Consider the following 15,118-nt stretch of genomic DNA (forward strand, 5'->3'; position numbering starts at 1 on the left):
CCGACTTTATATCACCGTAGACAAAGAAAAATCACGATTTTAATTCCTGACCCCTACATGATTTGAATGTGCAAGCTTCTGCTCCGGGGTCAGAGGCGCTACGAGGTCCTGGACACCGCATTATTTTTTGTGTGTTTTGGAAGGACGTTAATTTCAGCGGTTGTCAGATGCAGCGTCCAGTATTTGTTTCTTTTACTGCCCTTATTTTGACTTGGGATTGATGATGAGCCCCTCGTCCCGTTTATAACGGGGCTATTCAAAGCCAACTGTAAATGGAAATGGAGGAGGGGAGAAACCGGGCTCTAGGAATACTCGCCCAGGTGATTCGGGAAATCCACCTCCAGGGGCTATGGACTCTTCCCGAGCGTTGTTTGCGAAGCGACAGTGGAAAGTGCGAAGCGCAACTCACAGGGAAGGCTGGGGGATCGTCAGGGCCCAGACTTCTCTTCTCCTAGCTTTTCTGCACGTGGAGCACCAGGAGGATTTATTTGCACGTGGGTCAATCTAGAGGAAGATATTTCCTTTTATCAAAAAGAGCACTTAGTAGTTCCTTTTTTTGTTGTTTGTTTACCTGAAAAAATAACACATATTTATTGTAGAAATCTCATCAGATACAATAAAACAAACACTACAATAAGGAGACACCTGATGTGCCACCTGATGTGATCTTTTAGATCAAAGAACAGGGATTAGTGGAGCGAGCGTGACCATGGATTATACAATTTCAGTAGCAGCGATCTGTTCCTTGCGCTGATTGAATGAGGAGGAAGGAGCTGGCACGCAGGAGTTTTTGGACACAGGGAGTCAGGTGACACAGCCAGTTGTCCTGGACTGGACATCATAAAGGCCTCTTGGGTGAAGTACCGAGGCTGATTTGTCCCTGTCCTTGCTGGTGTAACCGAAAAACCTTCCATTCTTGAGTTTGGAACACGCAAAGCAGAACCCTGATTTTGAGTTGGGAACAAAGACTAGGTTAGCTATGTCTGCATTTGTGTCACAGCCTTACGCAGGGAGGCTAGCCGGGTTAAGAACGCTTCAGATTGAAGACTTGAAGGTATCAGGTTCTATACTGGGTTTCGCACGGGCATTACTTTTCTTTCTATCTCCAGGCCTCCTGGAAGACATTTAGAAGGTCCCGTTTATAAAAAGGCATCTACAGCAAACCTTCCCCTCCGGAGAGGTTCAGTGAATTTGCCGCAGCGACTGAAGAACCAGCCTGCGCTCTCTCCGGCATTTCGCAGAGTTTGGACAGCGCCACAAAGTTGCAACACGAACTAATGTACTTTTTTTGTTGTTTCAATAATGTATTTTATTTTTCAAATATAGAAGTGATGCTAGTTTTTCTTTATGTTGGCAATTTGGGATGTAAAGGATATATATATATATATATATATATATATATATATATATATATATTTTTTAGTGAGAGTCGATTTTAATATAACACAGCAATAAAATAAGCACATCCAGGACACAGACTTGGAGATCGTTTCCACTCCCGAAACAAGAAAAACGAGGAATTCTCCCAAAGTTCAACTGAGGCATATGGACGGGGAGGGCTGAAGAGAACACCCGATTTCTATTCCCCCAAGAAGACCCCTAATACTGATGTCCCCGCAGGGTGGAATCGGCTAGTGGGAAGTGTTTGTCATCCGGGTCAGCGGCTGCGCGCCTAAGTGGACCGCTCTTCGCGGGCGCAGAGGGCTTTTTGGGTCTCGGTGGTAGAGACGCGTTTCTCTTTGTTCTCCAATAGTCTCTCTCATTAAAAGGAAAAGAAAAAAGTAAATGTGCTGAAATCAGAAATTCTATGTCACCAATCAAAATGGAAAACTGCTACACTTGATGTCTTAGAAACCCCATTTTTATTCCAACAAAACCAAAATCCTTCCTCCGGCACATCTTCCCTGGAGAGGTAGTGCTCCGCGGGTAATCGAACAGCTTCGCACCCGCGCCTTTCGGGAAGTTTTGGGGAGGTTTGTCAAGATAAAAATGAAGCAACCCGAATATCGCTCAGATTTGAAGTGTACACTCTGACCCAAAATGTCGTTGAAGCAGAGACCGCCAGATCCGTAGCTGAACCTTCGTCCGCCCCCTTGAACTCAGACTTGACCCAGACGCCCAAGGAGTGGAGAGTCCTCTAGACCTTGGCTTCCCAACTCGGAATAGGAACGGCGCGATGCTAGCCCTGGAGTTTGTAGATATTCCAGCGTCAGACAAAGAGCTCAGGGCGATGAAGCGCAGTGGTGGGGTCTTAAGCTCTCCCCACCTCTGCCCAGTAGGCTTTCAGCTCACCCTGGGGACAGGGTGAGTGTGTACTTACCGCTACTGAACTGTATACTTAAAAACGGTAAATTTTATGTTATGTATATTTTACTACAATAAAAAAGTAAAATAAAAATACACACTTTTAAAGGAAAAATATTATGCTTTAAAACACCTAAAGCTTGTAGAAACAGAGGACTAGAAGCACTAAGTTTCCAGAGAAGGAAGAGACCTTATTAGGTGAGGTGAGAAAGCCAGACATTTCCACATCTGGGAAAATTTGCCGAATTTGGGCACTGACAATTAGATTTGTCTTAATGAGGTAAATTTGAGGATTTGGGGGTTGGTCAAAGAAAAAGAGATGACCACAAGGTGGCAAAAGCACACGCTGAACTTTATTTGGGCAGTGATTTGACAGATTGCTTGATGGGGAAAAAAAAAGTCTCTCACAGCAGGAGACCCTCCAGTGATAGCAGTGCCGCAGCGCCACCTAGAGGGGGAATAGGACAAGGGAACTCCCAGGGCGGAGAGGAATGGGAGGGGGGGCTTTAAGGGTGTAGGTGATGGCCCTCAGCAGCGCGGTGGGGAGCCTCTGAGTCAGAGAGCTACAATGGCAGCAGCGGCCTGGTCATAGCCCCAGGGTTTGCCTTATCTATGGCTAGCAGATGTTCGATGCAGTTTCCTGGGGTATGCAAAGCAGGCATGCTGCAATGGTTTAAAAATATGCTTATCTGGACTATATTTAAAGCAATTGGCTTTGTAAAAATTTGAGTTTGGTGCCAGTGGGTTTCAGCCAGCAGTCGCAGGCTACTGTGAAAAACTAAACAGCAGAAGGGCTGACTTTAACCTATTTATGTAACATGTTGTGATAGAATTTGCTAGGTGACAGGAGTGTCTTTTGTTCTAATAAAGCCACTCTTGGTGATCCCCTATATAGCTTCAGGATGGGGGTTGGTCACCAGAAAGACCAAGGCAAGATTATATCATTGTAACTTTAAGCTTCACTCCCCACCGCCCCCACCCCTCTCCCACACATCTCCAGGAAGGGGAGAGGAGTTGGAGATTGAGTGAATCACCAATGACCAATAATTTAATCAATCATGCCTATGTAATGAAGCCTCCGTTTAAAATAAAAAATCCTTAACTGAAGGGGTTTTAGAGTACTTCCACATTGGTGAACTCATTGAAATACTGGCAGAGTGGCTTGCCCAGAGAGGGATGGAAGCTCTGAGCAACCCCTCTCTCCTCCCCATAACTTGCCCCGCGTATATCTTCCATTTGGCTGTTTCTATTAGGTTGGTGCAAAAGTAATTGCGGTTTTTGCAATCATTTTTAACCTTTTAAACCACAATTACTTTTGCACCAACCTAATAAATTGTATCCTTTATAATAAAATGGCAATACCATGTTTCCCCGAAAATAAGACCCAGCTGGACAATCAGCTCCAATGCATCTTTTGGAGCAAAAATTAATATAAGACATGGTCTTATATAAGACCGGGTATTATATTATGTTATATTATATTATACCCAGTCTTATATTAAAATAAGACCTGGTCTTATATTAATTTTACTCCAAAAGATGCATTAGAGCTTATTGTTCGCCTAGGTCTTATTTTCAGGGAAGCACGGTATTACATAAAAGTCAAAAGCTTCATTAAGAAATCAGATCATCTCCAGAAACAGGTTATTGGAATAGTCCAGGGGAGAAAGAAGGCTGATTAACACTGTTATGGTAGTAGTGTGTAAAGGAAAGAAATGCGCTGTTTGGAGTTACATGTTGGAGGAACAATGCACAAGACATATAATGGGTTGTTAATGATGCAAGGAGATAAACGGTGAAGAAATTCCTCCAGCGTTTGGAATGGAATAACTATAACAGGTGAGCAATGATACACTTTATTTAGATGTTTATAGATGTAGATATGAACAAAACCAACTCCATCTCTGTGTCCCAGATTTCATTTCATTTTTTAACTTTCATGCTGTGACCTTTGACCAACCTCACTGTCCGTAGGAAGCATATCAAATATTTCTAGTTGATGATTATCTGTGTTGTCTCTTCTACTCCCACCCAATCTTCCTGTAATAAATTCTGTTACAGTCTATGGAGTTGCCTGCTTTGTTTGTCAGTCTTAAGATACCTTCTCATCACATTGGCCAGTACACATTTGCTCCACCATCAGGCAAGATAGAAAAGCTTGAGACAAAGGTATGATTGGGGGGAAAGAACAATAATTTAATGTTGGATTATTTTTTAACATGTGAGGCACCCAAGTCAGAAAATCAGGTAGGTAGTTGTATACATAATTCTGGCTAGAGGGAAAAATTTGAGGCTTATTATCACAGAGTTGATATTCAAAACCTTAGAAAGTGATGAGATCATTCAGTGTGAAAAAGAATGTGTAGAGAAAAAAGAATAGGGCCCAGGATTGAACTATGATGTACTTCAAAATTTAAAACTCAGGTAGGGGACAATTTGCTAGCAAACAAAACAAAACAAAACAAAACAAAAAAACATACTGTGAAGGAGCATTGAGAGGTAGGAATAAAATGAGCTCAGAAAGTAGAGTGTTCTAAGAAACAAAGTGAGCATTTACCTGGACTGCTGCTAGAATAGCCAGTAAGATGGTAACTAGACAGTGTCCAGTGGATTTTCATCACGGACATCAATGGTGGCCATGGCAAGAGCAATTTTTTTGGTAATGATTTCGTGCGAGAAGTAAAAGTGTAGAATAACGAGTGAATAGCGAATGTTAGGTAAGAATTCTGTGTTGATGAGTACTTTTAGAAGTTTAACTCTGAAGTGACCCAGAGAAATCAGAGTCTTGAAAAGGACAATGTGGCATTAATAGAATGTTTAAAGTGATAGATAAGAGTATGTTAGCGTACTGCAGAAATGATTATATGAAAAGGTAGAATTTGAGGATTCTGGAAAGAAAGATGAAACCAACAGAGTAAATCCCTTTAAAAGTGAGACTCGATGCAATATGGATCTTTTGTTTCGGGTGTGGCATTTCTACCAAGGGGATGAACGTATTTTTAATATAATATGGCAAAGAAGGGTACAGAGCTGTGCATATCATTTTATTGGGTGGTAGGAAGATGATTCAAGTCCTGCCTAATGGGATCTACTTCTCAGTGAATTGTTAGGCAAGATCATCAAGTAAGAGAAGTGGATAATTTCTTTAGAGAAATATTAACTGATTGATTTCTGGTGACCCAGTGTTCAAGATTGCCCACTACTTACCCCTGAACTTTGGCTTTACCACACTAGTCAGGCTGCTCTCCTCCCCACATGCCCTTGAACTTTGCTTGCACAAGCCCTATAGCAGCCAGGCGCAGAACACCCCCCTAAACAGTTCATTTCCTGTTAATCTCTGCCCTCCATGCTGTCTGCTCACCAGACTGATTGCCCTACTCCCTCACAAAGTTCTTGCTAGCCTTGCTTACCCCTCCCTGTAAAAGAAAACCCTTTTCCTGTTTGATTTGGAGATGCTTGTAGGTCCCGAGGTCACAGTATTCTCCCAACCAAGCCGACGTAACTAAGTCTCCATAAAAACCTAAAAGGATAAGGTTTGGAGAGCTAACTGGTTGGTGAACACTTGCAAGTGCTAGGAGAGGGGCCCACTCAGTGAGAACACAGAAGCTCTGAGCCCTTTCTCCACACCTTGCTCTGTGCATCTCTTCATTCGGGCTGTTCCAGAGTCATATCCTTTTATAATCTAGAACATAAAATGTTTTTGAGTTCTGTGAGCAGTTCTAGCAAATTAATCGAACCTGAGGAAGGGGCGGTTGGAACCTCCTATCTATAGCTGCTTGGTGACAACCTGGACTTGGGATTGGCATCTGAAGTGTGTGTGTGTGTGTGTGTGTGTGTGTGTGTGTGTGTGTGTAGGGGAGGGGTGTCAGTCTTGTAGGACTGAGCCCTAACCTGTGGGATCTGATGCTGTCTCTAGGTAGATAGTGTCAGAATTGAGTTGAATTGTAGGACACCCAGCTGGTGTCAGAGCATGCTTGTTGGTGTGAAGAAAAACCCCAACACATTGTAATTGGTGTCAGAATTGGAATCATGTATTGGGAATCTAAGACCAAAGCGGGGGACTTGTCCTTGGCCACACAAGTCCCAGCGCATGCAGAAAAGCAGCCACCATCAATATTTTGTGCCCACATGATGTCTTACTCCTGGCCACAGCTTGGAGGGAGCCTGGGCTGTTGGACTTTCTTACTCCATCTCCTCAGGTTCCCGGACCCATTTGACAGCAAGCTCCCAGGGGTGGAGAAAAGGGACTGATTTTCTTCTTTTACTGTTAGCTTGGACACAGACTCTGAGCAGGACTGAGAGGGGAACCGGATCAAATTTCTGACTCCCAGGATGAACATGGTACAGCCCTTCATTTTCCCCATGTGTAAATGAAGGGATTAATTCCAGTGTGTAGGCCTTCCCAGTGAATCAGGGCTGTAATGGCTGAAGTGAAGATGGTATATCCCTTCCTCCCTCCCCTCTCTCCAGTTCCAGTGTAGATGCTTGGAGACCCCGAGTCATCCTCTGTTGAAGCTCCAGACGGGATCCTGCATGCCCTCCACTCCCCCACCCCACCAGGTCCAGCTCCAAATAGTCCATCACAGTCACAGAGGGCAGGATGCCTGGGCAAGGAGGTCATTTGCAACATGGCCTTCTGGGAGGATACTTCTCTGATGTCCTGCTCCATCTCACCAGCTTTTAGATAGAAGTAGCTCCTGAGACACAGAAGTGACTCCCTAAGGCTTCAGAGAGAAAGAAGTTTTTTGTGTGTTTGTATAAGGGACTGTGTGTGTGTGTGTGTGTGTGTGTGTGTGTGTGTGTGTGTGTATGTATTCTCAGCCAATAACTTTCATGTTGTTGGGAAGGGGGATTCCACCCCCTTCTACTCTTCTTTAGTTCTTAGGGCTAGACTAGTAATAAAATAATAAAATTGACATAAGGTTAGAGTAACAGGAACAAACCAATTTAATACATGCACACGGGAGAACCTCAATATGATGCTCAGATCACAAAATGCGGCTCAAAGAAATGATTGAATCAGGCACCTTTTCATGCTTTTTAGACAAAGAAACAATAAATTTGTCAGAAGTTGATGAGACAAAGAAAGGCAGTACTCATTAGAAAGGAATCTAAGCAAGGTTTGGGTATTAGTGACACATTTCACCTGGGAGATTTATTTCCTGCGTTCAAGGAGATAAGAGAGGGTACCTTCTGGCACCAACTGCTGGTCAAATAACTTTAATTCAAAGTAATCAATATTGTGGGATATTGATTGTGCGTCCCCTGGTGGCTAATTGGATAAAAATCACCCTTAATGTTTGAATATAAGACATGATGTCATGAAGATTAAGGATCATGCAAGGTTCTTCTTGGGAAACTTCTCGCTCGAGCATAGCTGGGGAATTCCCCAAGTACACACATTCAGAAAACTAATATACAACTTCAGTGTACGTTCCTGAGATTGAATGTTTTTGTCTCTTTTGTTCAGGGCTGTGATCCCAGTGCCCATATACCTGTGCATACCAGTGTACAACAGATGGTCACTAAGCGCTTGTCAAATAACAGTGATTCAAGTCCCCACTCTGCACACGGCACTCTCTCTCCTAATGAGGTCATTCTGTGAACGTTTATTAATGACTTTCCCCATGTTAAGAGCTATGGGGGGAAAATGTTTTTAAAGATAAGTTCTTGTCCTAATGGAGTTGCTATTTATTTCATGAGACAGACCACAAGCGGTTGCCTATAACTGAGACAAATTATAGTAAGGATAGGTATTAGCAAAGACGGGGGGGTGGAGCCGGGGACAAGGTAGGGGACTGGATATCAATCATGCAATGAGGGGAGCCTTCCTAAAGACGTCATTTGAGCTCAAGTTGAAGGAGAAATGTAATTTTAGAAGTTTAGGAGAGAGAAAAAGGTATTGCGGGGGAAGGGAAAGTTTGAGGCCAATACTCGTGTTCACTGTTCTTTCTCATCATTGTTGAGGTCCATGTTCTTACTCCCTGTTTGCTCACCACGTGGTGATGCTCTAATTTACGAATGCCTAACGTTCACCTCTAGCTGGTCCTGCCTCTCCAGATGTTTCCTTTCCTATCCATGTTTTGGATGTTCCTTCCCACCCGAATAAACCTCATCCCCCCAGCCCTGCTACTGAACACTGATATTCCCGAATTCTGAAGTAACCTGCCCAAAAGTTCGACCAGTAAACTGCGACTATACTGGGACATCGGCTGGAGATTCAAAGGAATACAGCTCTGCTAGTGACTCTGAGAAATGACTTATATGAAGAAGAGGGAGATAAGATTTATTTGTTTAAGGACCAAATACACATTTCGTACAAAGTTATTCTAAGATCAGAGGAGAATGAGTTAAATCTGGACTGCTGAAACAGGAAGGAGGCAGAGGAAGTTGAAGGGATAAAAAAAATACAATATATTGTTTGGTGATTTTAAAATGTGATAAACATCTCAAGAAGAGCAAGCAATTGATACTCACAAAATTAGGAACATTGATTATGTCTGGGGGTGAGAGAAGAGTTGTGATGAGTGAGGGTACAGAGAAAGCATCAAAGATAATGTTATTATTCTACGTGAGTTGGTCTACAAATTGTTTTTGTCTTATTATTACACACAACTTATTATGTATAATAAAATATATTATATAAATGATAACTTTACATATTATCATGAAACGAAACTTAATGTGAATAAGTTACTACATTTTAAATATCACTTAATTCATATCTAAATTTAAATAGCCACGAAAAGTAACTCGTGGTTACCATATTGAACAACACAGTGTTACTGTGTCAGATAATTTATTTTTTCCTCGGGATAGGGATAATATAACTATCTCCTGCAAAGAAGCTGTTACAAGAGAACTCACCTAATATAAAGAGGAATTATTTTTTAAAAAGCAACAAGGTCTAACAAACTATGATTTTAAAAAGAAAGGAAAAGGAAAATAAAAGTTTACCTAAGAACATGATTAAAAATGGGAAACACTTACTGAACTTAAGGAAGCCATCATTTCTACAATATGAGACAAATGTCCAGATCCCAGGGCCCCAAAGAGGACAAGACGGCAGAGGAGATGAAATATAAGTAGCAGTACTCAGAGAAAAAATTAAATAAAAAACAAGTACCATGAAAAGGGTGTTCTGCATGTAGGAAAAGAAATGAGCTGAACGGTATGGAAGTGCAGTTTTATTTAAAAAAAAAAAAAAAGTAAAAATTCTAGAAGATTTAACGTTTTAAACGATGTGAATGTGTAACTTAATTTCAAAGTTAACATTTAACAGTGAAACACTTAACAGCGCTTTCTGACGACCCTCTGCAGTGCTTGAGTCTCCGTGACCTTGTTCCACTCAGGAGTTCTCTGCCCCCTGTTCACACTCCTCTTCCGGCAGGAACGCCCTTCCTGGCCAGGCCCCTACTTCTTTCTAGGAAAACGCTATGACCAAGACGCCTTGCTTGGCTTGAGGCCCTGGCGCCTTCGCCAGCTCTGCCGCGTGGAGCCACGTGCACTGGGCTCCATCTGCCTGGTCCTTGGAGCCCGATTCCTGTTCTCCCAGGACCTGCTTCCCATTCCGGCTGTCTGTTGTCCCTCCCAACAGAGCCTCGGGTCTCGGAGTTCTGAACCCCAGGCGGTCCCTTTCTCGATGGTTCAGTTCCTCCCATCTGGGCATCTGAGTTGTCCTTCTGAGTCACTTCATTAACGCGAATGAGGTGGGGAGCGTGGAGGGGCCGGGCTGAACGGAGGCTTGTTTACCGTCACCATGGAAACCGCTTTTGCCCCCGGGGCGGAGCTTGGGAACCGGCCGGTCAGAGTCCTGGGACCTGGAGGGGTCTCCCAGGCCTAATGGCGATTCCAGGATGCGCTTCTGCTTGGCTTCCCTACTCAGGCTCGACCTTGCGCCCCAGCCTCTCTAAATCAGCCGGCCCCGGGAGGAAGCGCTGCTATCGGGACCCCGGATCTGGAGGTTTCCTCTTCCACCTGACGTCGTGACAGTTGCCAGTCACCGAGCCGCTGCAACTTCTCCGGGAAATGTGGGACATCTACCGATTCTGCACGGGAGAGAGCAGGCAGGGCGGGGACACGGAGGCTGGAACTGGAAGGGGAAGGATTGTGGCGAAATAGGTCGCTCAGGGGCAGAGGCAAGACAGGGGAGTTCTAGAGGGTCTTCAACGGATGGAGTCAAGATGGGGGACGGGGACCGGGAGGGTCCCATTGTGATGCGCCTGGAACCTCGACCGCCGATTGGCCAGGCTTGTGAAAGGCAACGATAAAAGTCTGGATGCCAGGCCAGATACTGGACAGAGATGGTCTGGACACAGAGAGAGGGGTCTCCAGCTCTGGAGCTGGAACTAACTCTGTTGAGGAATCCGCCCCTACCCTGGCCCCCTGCCCGTTCCACAGGCACAGACTCCGGTCTTGGGTTTCCCGCGACCACCGTTCCCCCGCCTCCCGCTCCCTTGTCCCCAAATTCTGTCCAGGGCTGGGGTTGCTGCGTCCCGCACTCGACTCTCCAGGGTCCAGCCCTGACTCAGTACGAGGCTACCCGTCCAGCTAACACCTGCTACTCCGGGCCCCCTATTCATATCCGTCTGAGGCAACCAGGGGAGCTGCTGAGTGCTGGAAACCTGGTTGGGAATGGGAGCTAATCCACGCTGTAGAGTGTCTCAGTGCCTCCACGTGAAGTCCTGAAGGTAACGGACAATCCCCTTTTCAGGAGAGTAAGGTGTCCCAATGGCGACTTCTGAGCTACTGGAGAATACTCAGTGTTTGAGATTAAATGAACAACAAAAACTGAGCCCAGAATTCATTCAGTATTGACAATCATTCTGTTTTTACAGTTTATGCAAACGTGTACTGTTTCATGCAATCATTTTTATAGAAAGTGCATGATATTGTGCCACGTAAAAAAGAATATCCAGTATTTTCAGTATTGTAGTTAACTGAGTGAAGTAAATGAGGGTCATCCTCTCCAGAGCAAGACTAGAATAAAGAATGAGAAATTAGGGCCTGCCCAGTGGCTCAGGCGGTTGGAGCTTGTGCTCCTAACGCCAAAGGCTGCCGGTTGGATTCCCACATGGGCTAGTGCCAGATGGCTCAGTTGGTTCCAGCAGGGGCTCTTAACCACAAGGTTGCCGGTTGGATTCCTCAACTCCTACAAGGGATGGTGGGCTGCGCCCCCTGCAACTAACCATGGCAACTGGACCTGGAGCTGAACTGCACCCTCCACAACTAAGATTGAAAGGACAACAAATTGACTTGAAAAAAGTCCTAGAAGTACACACTGTTCCCCACTCCCTCCCACCCCCCGCCCAGCAAAAAAAAAGAAAGAAATTGAAAACAAAAAGAATGAGAAATTAGGTCTTGAATAGGAGTATCCAGAGGTAACTTTGACAGGTGCCATGAGGCAGCCTTTTAGACGCAATGTGGATTAAGAATCACCAAAATTTCAGATTATAGCTTAGAAGAGAGCCTCAGATATTAGAGTTGTGGAGAGTGCAGATTTTTCTGTTAAGGGAACCTGGTAAAACGGATTCAATAGTTAATGGCTCTGCTAGGAAGAGGTGAATTTATCCTGTGCCAGAATTTCTTCAAGTTTTCCAGGACTCTCTAATTATTACTATTTTATTCTTAGGAACTTTCCTCTCCAGCAAAGTATCAATTAACTGAACATTGGAGCCAGCAGTGGTTAAAAATACCACGATAAACAGGCAAGAAGTACTTACAATATTGTCAGAATATTAATGAAAGTCAAAGCAAATAAATTTATTTTTAAAAAATGCACAAAAGGCCCTTCAAAGGAAGTTATTCCAGATAATGAAGAATGGAAGGGAAATGAGCAAAGACAATCAAATGTGGTGATGTTGTATAAAGAAATAATTTAAGACTAGGAAGAGGAAAAAACAGAGAACAGAGTGCTCCTACAAAACCCAGACAGGTAACTCAGTAAGAAAACCATGGCTACTAACTAACTTGCAGCTCAAGTTCTTTCTAGAGAGTTGATATAAACTGCAACCTGTGGCTGGTACTTGATGCATTTTTTTTTAGAAAGGCACTTCTAGAACAGTTTTAGGTTTAGAACAAAATTGAGAGGAAGGTACAGAGATTTCCAATATGCCCCCTGTCCCCCCACATATGCACAGCCCCCACCATTATCAACAGCATTCACCGGAGTGGAACATTTGTTACCAAGATTAAATCTACAATGACACATCATAATCAAGGTCATAGTTTACCTTTGAGTTCACAATTGGTGTGTATTCTATGGGTTTGGACAAATGTATAATGACATACATCCATCTTTATTATATCATACAGAGTAATTTCTCTGCCCTTAAAATTCTCTGTGCTCTGCCCACACCCCTGGCAATCACTGATCTTTTTATGTTCCCATAGTTTTGCCTTTTCCAGAATTTCATATAGTTGGAATCACAGTATGTAGCCTTTTCAGATTGGCTTCTTTCACTTAGTAATATGCACTTAAGGTTCCTGTATGTCTTTTCATGGCTTGAAAACTCATTTCTTTTTAGTGCTGAATAATATTCCATTGTCTGGATGTACCACATTTTAGCTATCTATTCACCTACTGAAGGATATCGTAGTTGCTTCCATAAGTTTTGGCAATTAGTGCAGATTTTTGTGTGGATATAAGTTTTCATCTCCTTTGGGTAAATACCAAGGAGCGTGACTGGATCATATGGATCCAAGGATTTTAGTTTTGTAAGTAACAACCCAACTGTCTTCCAAATTGCTGTACGATTTTTCATTCCCACTAGCAATGTATGAGAGTTCCTGTTATCCTAACACTGAGCCTCAAGACCGGGGGTGTAATTACCCCTCCATTGTCCCTGCTTCCTTCTGAGGACTGGTGGCTAGGGCTTAGAAACCATGGGTCTTGGGGACACCCATACATGGTGAGCCTGGGATTTGCTTGGACTCTTGGTTTTCACATAGCCATAACTCCTTCTGGTTTTCACATTTGGGCTCTTTCTTGACGAAGGAAGAAAATTATACTCTTCAAATTGCTCAGAGGCAGGCAGCTCTAACCAAGCCTGCCTCTGCTGCTGTCTGCTGGTGCCTGCTGGCTGTGACCACCCTCCATGGTGGCCTCAAAGGGGCCAGCAGTTGTCCCTGTGAATAAATCCCCAAATGTTGTTCTAACAATGTGCGTGTGAGCCGAATGCACCTTTCGAATGCAAACCAACAACTCCAGAGCCCAGACCTCCAACCACCTGCCTTATAGTCTCTTGTACTCCAGGCCCCCTTCTCTAATCACTCTAGTGCCTATGCACTAGAGCCCCCTGAAATTATTCAAATTTGCCAATCCTAAACTTGTTTATGCTGCCTCACCCATTCTGTCCCAAGGAAACCACAATAAAGGTTCTTGTCCACATTTTCCTCCCCCTCCCTCGCGTTCTGAACCTGGTGCTTCCCATGTTTTCTGCCTTTTCAATGGCAATCAATTCCTGATCTGTTAACTTCACCATACCTGAAAAATAATAAAACTTACATTTTAAAACATGGAATAGCTAATAGGTAGTCACTAGCCACCTTAACTAATTAAAATTAAATAAATAGTACTCACAAGCCATATGTGGCTGGTGGCTATTGAACTGGACAGTGCAGACATAAACCATATCCATCACCGCAGAACTTTGTATGGGACAGTGCCAGTCTAGTTGCTCCCATCTCAGAGAGGGTTTTACCCCATCCCCATTTTCTCCCAGGCCAGAAAACTGGTGCTCTGCTTTACCGCTTCCCACCACCGCCTATCAAACACAGTCTGTCCCCAAGCCCTGAGGATCTGCTGCCCCTGAATGTATGTCCACTGCTGTCCATTGCTTCCCTTCTGCAAACAAGCCAACATGCCCCGTCTACCTGACACCTCTCCTGACACCCACTTGGCTCACTCCGCACCTCCACCACAGTGCCACCGGCCTTTGCCATGTGTCACCTATAGGAAGACCTGCTCAGTGACCCTGTTTAAAACCTCTGGCACTCCCTAGCCTTCCCAGCTTTAGTTTTCTCCACTCATCACCATCAGATATAATGGAAAGGACATGGCCATTTCCGATATATCTCTCAGATTACCTTCTTTGGAGCAGAAGATGGGTTTGCACTTCAGGCACTTCTAGAGATGAAGTCATGTGACCAATTTTGGCCAATGAGTATGTGCAGAAGTTCCTGTGCACCTCTAGGCCAGGATGTTGACAGGCAGGATGAGTCTCTAAAATGAGTTAAACTGTTGAGATGGTGGCTGCTGGTCAACTTGAATCCCTGAGTAAGTACAAGTACAGTCCTTTGACTACTTGTGATGGGCTTGTAGGGTCAGTAAAAAATAATTTAAAAAAAATTTTTTTAAAGTCCCTGGGACTTGGAGGTGTTTTTCTACTGTAGCCAAACTTAGCCCATCCTGATTATAGATCACTTGTGTGTTTATTGTCCCTCTCTCCTCAGGAACGAATCCTCCACAATGGCAGCGATTTTTATTTGCTTTGTTTTCCCAGGATCTTCAGTGCCTGGCACAGAGTAGCACTCGACACTTGCTGACAGGAGAATCTGACAGAACTGTGACCCCTGCTTAGCTGGCCTGTCTCTTCCAGGCCTCTCCCTCCCACATCCATTCCCTACCCAGCAGCCGGGGTTATTGTTCTAGTGTGTAAATCTGATAAAGTCACTCTTTCTTAAACCCTGATAGCTCTCCAGTGCCCTTAGGATAGCCCTACTCTTCACCTAACTTCACAGCATATGTGTTCTGACCCTTGCTTACCTCTCCAGACATCTGTTATCTCCATCACTTTTTGTTTTCTCATTGTGG

This window comes from Rhinolophus sinicus, linkage group LG03, assembly GCF_036562045.2.
Source record: "Rhinolophus sinicus isolate RSC01 linkage group LG03, ASM3656204v1, whole genome shotgun sequence".
Classification (NCBI taxonomy): domain Eukaryota; kingdom Metazoa; phylum Chordata; class Mammalia; order Chiroptera; family Rhinolophidae; genus Rhinolophus; species Rhinolophus sinicus.